The 7,734-nt window shown below is 40.4% G+C and overlaps 1 pseudogene; it reads right to left on the bottom strand.

Moving 5' to 3' along the window:
• Positions 1–1,822: 1,822 nt before the first annotated feature.
• Positions 1,823–2,397, bottom strand: LOC109556673 (heterogeneous nuclear ribonucleoprotein D-like pseudogene; annotated as a pseudogene).
• Positions 2,398–7,734: the final 5,337 nt, after the last annotated feature.

The raw sequence follows: 7,734 nt of genomic DNA, 5'->3' as shown, positions 1-7,734 counted from the left end.
AGGAAGTAAAAAGCCTCTTGATGAAAATGAAAGAGGAGAGTGAAAAAGTTGGCTTAAAGCTCAACATTCAGAAAACTAAGATCATGGCATCCAGTCCCATTACTTCATGGGAAATAGATGGGGAAACAGTGGAAACAGTGTCAGACGTTATTTTTGGGGGGCTCCAAAATCACTGCAGATGGTGATTGCAGCCAGGAAATTAAAAGACACTTACTCCTTGGAAGGAAAGTTATGGCCAACCTAGATAGCATATTCAAAAGCAGAGGCATTACTTTGCCAACTAAAGTCCATCTAGTCAAGGCTATGGTTTTTCCAATGGTCATGTATGGATGTGAGAGTTGGATTGTGAAGAAAGCTGAGCGCCGAAGAATTGATGCTTTTGAACTGTGGTGTTGGAGAAGACTCTTGAGAGTCCCTTGGACTGCAAGGAGATCCAATCAGTCCATTCTGAAGGAGATCAGCCCTGGGTGTTCTTTGGAAAGAATGATGCTAAAGTTGAAACTCCAGTACTTTGGCCACCTCATGTGAAGAGTTGACTCATTGGAAAAGACTCTGATGCTGGGAGGGATTGGGGGCAGGAGGAGAAGGGGATGACAGAGGATGAGATGGCTGGATGGCATCACCGACTCGATGGACGTGAGTTTGAGTCAACTCCAGGAGTTGGTGATGGACAGGGAGGCCTGGTGTGCTGCAATTCGTGGAGTTGCAAAGAGTCGGACACAACTGAACGACTGAACTGAATAACTAGCAATGTTGAACCTCTTTTCGTGTGTCTCTTGGCCGTCTGTATGTATTCTTTGGAGAAATGTCTATTTTGGGTTTCTGCCCATTTTTTGATTGGATTGTTTGTTTTGATGATATGAAGCTTCATGGGCTGTTAGTAGATTTTGGAGACTAACCCCTCATCAATCACACCATTTGAAAATATTTACTCCAAGTCTGTGGGTTGTCTTTTGTTTTGTTTCTGGTTTTCTTTACTGTGCCAAAGCTTTTAGGCTTAATTAAGTCCCACTTATTTATTCTTGTTTCTTGTTTCCATTATTCTAGAAAGTAGATCAAAAAGGATACTGCTGCCATCTATGTTAGGAGTGCTCTGCCTATGTTTTCCTCTAAGAGTTTTAGTGTTCAGTCTCAACTTTAGGTCTTTAATCCATTGTGAGCTTATTTTTTGTATGGTATAAAGAATGATCTAATTTGATTTTTTCCCCATGTTTCAGTCCAGTTTTCCCACCACCATTTGTTGAAGAGACTGTCTTTTCAAAATTGCATAGTCATGCCTCCTTCATCATAGATTAATTGACCATGGGTGCATGGGTTTATTTCTGGGCTCTTGATCTTGTTCCATTGATCTATATTTCTATTTTTGTGACAGTACCACACTGTTTTGACAACTATAGCTTTGTAGGATAGTCTGAAGTCAGGGAGCCTGATTCCTCTAGCTCTGTTTTTCCTTCCTCAAGATTGTTTTGGCTTTCCCTGAAGCATTTTCAGGAACTGAGGACAAGAGACCAAACGTTATCTCAGTGCTCTTATCACTCAATGAACTCCAAGGGTTTAGGAAACTGTAAGACAGGAACTATGGATGAAGACCAAATATATATTTCTCATATATTCTGATTATCACCTGAATGACCAGATATATTTTTTAATAAACCACAATGTCATAGGCACTCTTGTAACTTCCATATCTTTCATCTTAATATTTGGTTTGGGGTTTGACCCTGATGTCCACCATGATCCTAGTTCCACCTGGTCCACCAGCTGCAGCTCCCCTTCCCCCCATTGCTATTGATGCTTGTACATCTCTTTGGGTTGTGCTTTTTTATTTTAATTTACGTGTCACAGAACCAATTTGATGATATGTGCTTTCTAACAATTTCTTTACTGGCTCTTCATCTGTATATGTGATAAAACAAATCCTCATTTTTTCATTTATTTTTGAATCCATGGGGAGTTCAATATTTCAACCCCTCCTAAATCTCCAAAGTATTCTTTAATTTGTTCTTCAGAAGTATCTGGGCTCAACCTACCCACAAAAATCTTTTTAGGAGATTTTTTGCCTCTTAAGTTAATACTCTTAAAGTATTAACTTTTGGTGGGTCTATCAATTTGCCATCTAGTTAGTGTTCTTTGTCTTCCAAAGTCTTATTAACACTAGCAGCATCTTTGAAAAGCACAAATCCAGGTCCTCTTGATCTTCAAGTAATTGGCTCTGTTTTGATTATGCAGTCTACAGCTTATCAAGTGAGATAAGTATTCAGTCAGGTCTTTCTTGCTTATATACCAACTCAAGGCTCCAATAAACATTATACTATCATCCTGCTGATCCTTACTGATGTTGATCTTGTAGCCCTCTGCAAATGCTTCTGGGTCATCATACTTGCTTACATGCTGCATGGTGGGGGTGCAGCACCAGCTCAGCCTGAGTCCAGGCAGCGGTGATGATGGTGCATTTTATGGGCCTGAATTTAAAATGATGGCAGAAAGGCCCATTCCTTGAATTTTTTAATATTTTGACTTCTTGGGGCCTTACATCCCCTGCAGGAACTATCCCTGCCAGGGTTAGCTAATTTCTAAGGGTAGCAAACAACTCGCCTGTGAACTTTCCTGTCATGTGCAAACCAACCAATACAGAGCTCGTACCCTCAGCCTTCTGTCTGTTAGGGTCTCACATTCCAGGACACTATCAACCTGCCCCAGTCACCAAGGATCAGGAGCCAGACAACTAGAGATAGCCCCTGTGCCCCAGAGCCCGCTGAAATTATTCAAACTAGCCAACCTGAAATCTGCTTATCCTGCTTTACCTCTTCCTGTGGAAACCACAATAAGAGCTCTTGCATACGATTTTCCCTCAATGTCTCTGCCTCCTGATTGACCCTGGTTTCTGCCCTTTATGGCCCCCCACCCTGATGCTGGGAAAGACTGAATGCAAAAGGAGAAGAGGGCGGCAGAGGGTAAGATGGTTAGATAGCATCACCTACTCAAAGGACATGAATCTTAGCAAACTCTGGGAAATAGTGAAGGACAGGGAAGCCTGGCTTGCTGCAGTCCATGGGGTCACAGAGTCAGATAAGACTTAGAGACCAAACAACTACAGCTTGTGGGACTGAGCACTTTACCTGTGGAATCTGATTCTATCTCCGGGCAGGTAGTGTCAAAATTGAGTCAAATGCTCAGACACTCTGTGGCATCCAAATATTGCTTGTTGGTATGGGGAAGCCTATACACACACACACAGGAATGAGTCTCAGAACCTTGCTTAGTGCCTACAGTGGTGATCAAAACTATAGTGGCTATGGGTGGCATGAAGATACTGCGTAGAACTATGGGAAATCTGGATATGGACTAGAATACGCAGATATTGGCAAACAGAGCGCGTATGGCAATGCATCTCAAGCAGGAGACAATCACCAAAATGATTTCCAGCCATACTAGTGGGGGCATCAGAAAAAAACAAGAGTAGTGCTAAGCTATTAATGATTGGCCTTCTGTTGATTTAAAATGATTATTTTGTAAAAGATTTTCTATGGTACAAGACAAAACTATGTCCCACTGTTTATAATTGAAACAGGAGGGAAGGGGGCAAAGCACATTCTTTAAAAGAGTGACAAAGCCTGAGGACATGACATAAGCTGATTAGAACCAAACAGGTCCAAGATGGAAGACAAACTGACTTCCACTAGGCCTTGAGCCTTCAGTATATGTTCATTGTAACAGATCAGCAAGCTAAATGACATACCTACCAGGGAAAACCACTAGACCATTCAGATATGACCTAAATCAAATCCCTTATAATTATACAGTGGAAGTGACAAATAGATTCAAGGGAATAGATCTGATAGAGTGCCTGAAGAACTATGGATGGAGGTTCATAGCACTTTACACGAGGCGGTGATCAAAACCATCCCCAAGAAAAAGAAATGCAAGAAGGCAAAATGTTTGTCTGAGGAGGCCTTACAAATAGTTGAAAAAGAAGAGAAACCAAAAGCAAAGGACAAAAGGAAAGATATACCCATCTGAATGCAGAGTTCCAAAGAATAGCAAGAAGAGATAAGAAAGCCTTCTTCAGTGATCAATGCAAAGAAATAGAGGAAAACAATAGAATGGGAAAGACTAGAGATCTCCTCAAGAAAATTAGAGATACCAAGGGAACATTTCATGCAAAGATGGACACAATAAAGGACAGAAACAATATGGACCTAACAGAAGCAGAAGATATTAAGAAGAGGTAGCAAGAATACACAAAAGAACTGTACAAAAAAGATCTTAATGACCCAGATAACCATGATGGTTTGATCACTTACAGACAGCCAAACATGCCTGGAGTGAGAAGTCAAATGGACCTTGGGAAGCATCACAAAGTTAGTGGAGGTGATGGAATTCTAGCTGAGCTATTTCAAATCCTAAAAGATAATGCTGTGAAAGTGCTGCACTCAATGTGCCAGCAAATTTGGAAAAGTCAGCAGTGGCCACAGGCCTGGAAAATGTCAGTTTTCATTCCAATACAGAAGAAAGGCAATGCCAAAATATGTTCAAACTACCGCACAATTGCACTCACCTAATATGCTAGCAAAGTAATGCCCAAAATTCTGCAAGCCAGGCTTCAACAGTACATGAACCATGAACTTCCAGATGTACAAGCTGGATTTAGAAAAGGCAGAGGAACCAGAGATCAAATTGCCAACATCCATTGGATGATCAAAAAAGCAAGAAAGTTCCAGAAAAACATCTGCTTTATTGACTACACAAAGGCCTTTGTGTGGATCACAACAAACTGTGGAAAATTCTTCAAGAGATGGGAATACCAGACCACCTGACCTGCCTCTTGAGAAATCTGTATGCATATCAGGAAGCAACAGTTAGAACTGGGCATGGAACAACAGTCTAGTTCCAGATTGGATAAGGAGTACATCAAGGCTGTATATTGTCACCCCACTTATTTAACTTATATTCAGAGTACATCACCCAAAATGCCAGGCTGGATGAAGCACAAGCTGGAATCAAGATGGCCGGGAGAAATATCAATAACTGCAGATATACAGATGACACCACCATTATGTCAGAAAGTGAAGAGAAACTAAAGAGTCTCTTGATAAAAGTGAAAGAGGAGAGTGAAAAAGTTGGCTTAAAACTCAACATTCAAAAAATGAAGATCATGGCATCTGGTCCCATCACTTCATGGTATATAGATGGGGAAACAAAAGAAACAGTGAGAGGTTTGATTTTGGGGAACTCCAAAGTCAATGCAGATGGTGACTGTAGCCATAAAATTAAAAGATGCTTGCTCTTTGGAAGAAAAGCTATGACCAACCTAGACAGCATATTAAAAAGCAGAGATATTACTTTGCTGACAAAGGTCTGTCTAGTCAAAGCTATGGTTTTTCCAGTAGTCATGTATGGATGTGAGAGTTGGTGAAAGCTGAGTGCCAAAGAACTGATGCTTTTGAACTGTGGTGCTGGAGAAGACTTGAGGGTCCCTTGGACTGCAAGGAGATCAAACCAGTCAATCCTAAAGGAAATCAGTCCTGAATATTCATTGGAAGGACTGATGTTGAAGCTGAAGCTCCAATACTTTGGCCACCTGATGTGAAGAATTGACTCATTGGAAAAGATCCTGATGCTGGGAAAGATTGAAGGCATGAGGAGAAGGGGACGACAGAGAGTGAGATGGTTGGATGGCATCACCCACTCTATCAATGTGAGTTTGAGCAAGCTTTGTGAGTTGGTGATGGGCAGGGAAGCCTGGTGTACTGCAGTCCATGGGGTTCCAAAGGGTCAGACATGACTGAGCGATTGAACTGACTGACCAGTGCCATGACCATACTGAGGTCAACCATCAAAGGTCAAAAGGTGGGTGGTGGCCCAGTTCCTGGAAATCCCTACCCCTTCCTCAAAAGAGTTGAAATAACTCTCCCACTCATTAGCTTATGAAACTACTCAGCCCATAAAACTAACCATGCCATATTTCGAGGCCTCTCTACCTTCTGAGATAGCACAACTCTGTTGAGTATGTTTCTATCTAAATAAAACCACTTCTTGCCTGTCACTTTGTTTCTCACTGAATTCTTTCTGTAATGAGATATTAAAGAACTGGGCTTAATTAAATGCTGAAGCTAGGTATATGATCTCAGTAGGAAGACTGTGAGTTTTGGCTGGATTTGAGTCCCAGCCTCGTTGGTTCAAGTCCCAATTTCAGTTACACAGTTTCATAGTCACCAATTGATTTTCTTTGTTTTTACTTGTCATTTGTTATCTGCCTTATGACTGAATGTGGAGTGTCTATATAAATTTTATTTGTAAAATTTCATGTTAAGCCTCAAATAAATGCTACTGTTGGGGAGGGAGAAACTTTCCCTTACCCTTCTCAAGTTATTCTGGCTGGTCTAGTAATTAAATTCACACAAGACAAATCAACAAGAGGGGAAAAAAACAAATTTGTGTGTGCAGAGATCCCAGGAATGGTACCTATGAAGCAGTTTTTTAGACTTTTTAGACAAACAATAAATTTGCAAGGAACTGATAAGACAAACATAGGCTTTGGGTGCTTAACTAATGAAGAATCTACAGCGTTTACTCAAATAGCAAAGTTTGTTTATATATACATCTTGACCCCAGTATCACTAACCCTGTTGATAAGGGTATCCTTATATCTTCAGGTGCAGAGAGGGTACCTTTCACATAGGAAATTTATTTTCTACTTTCAAGGAGACAGAGAGGAAGGCCAGGGCATTCCTCTTGCATTGGCCTTTCCTTAAGTATCTCCCATTCAAAATAATCAATATGCCATTTTGGCATATCTGGGGGCAGCCTGCCCTGAGTCCCAACACCTCCTTCTGTGAAAAAAGAAAAACAAAATGAAAGAAAAGAAATGGTTAGTATACCTGCACTCCCTTAGCCTGAGTTAGGTTGCACCCTAGATACACTTCTGTCATCAGATTTATTAAACTACATCGTAAAGTCGTTTTGTTGGGTTCTGCCTATTAGACATAATTCTTGTGGGTAATCATTCTGTCTCCTTCATCCCTGTGTTCTCAGCTTACAGGGTGGTGCATTGCCCAGAGTTTCCCAGCTCCTGTAACTTAATGCCTTTGTAGAGTGTAAACAGGTTACAGGTGTCCCAAGAGATCTTGATGGCTGTAAATTTTTTATGGTGATACAAAAGCCAAAACCATATTTCACAACCACTTAAATGTTCACTTAAATTAAAATTATATTTGAATATTATTTATATGGCTTTCCTATTTTCAGTTATTATCTTAGCAAAAGACTTTAGGTATAATGCCCACCACTAGAATGTCCTCTATTGGCAATACCAAGGAACACCTCCCTCAGTAATGCCATGTAAAATATCATCCTTGTTGTGTGTGCCAGGATGTAGTTTTGGGAGCACTGACCCACCTAGAAGGATTCTGAAAAGGGATTTGAATTAAATAAGATTGTATGAATGAACTGATGAATGTACTGGCTTTGTCTATTAGTAACTGCAAATCACCAGCATGCCTAAACCTTGGTATTCCAGCTAAAAAGAGAACAATGACTATTTTATAGAATTATGATGATTAATAATACATGATCTAAGTTCAGCTATAAAACATTATATAATGTAAATTTAGTTACCGACTTTGGCAGTAACAGTTACACTACCATTTCCCTAACTGATCTCCCTTTCTTCAGCCTCACTCCTCTGCCATTAAGAATTCTGCACCAAAAAAAAAAAAGAATTCTGCACCCTAT

The sequence above is a fragment of the Bos indicus genome, chromosome 3, assembly GCF_029378745.1.
Source record: "Bos indicus isolate NIAB-ARS_2022 breed Sahiwal x Tharparkar chromosome 3, NIAB-ARS_B.indTharparkar_mat_pri_1.0, whole genome shotgun sequence".
NCBI classification, from domain to species: Eukaryota; Metazoa; Chordata; class Mammalia; order Artiodactyla; family Bovidae; genus Bos; species Bos indicus.
This window is presented reverse-complemented; position numbering and strand designations above follow the sequence as displayed.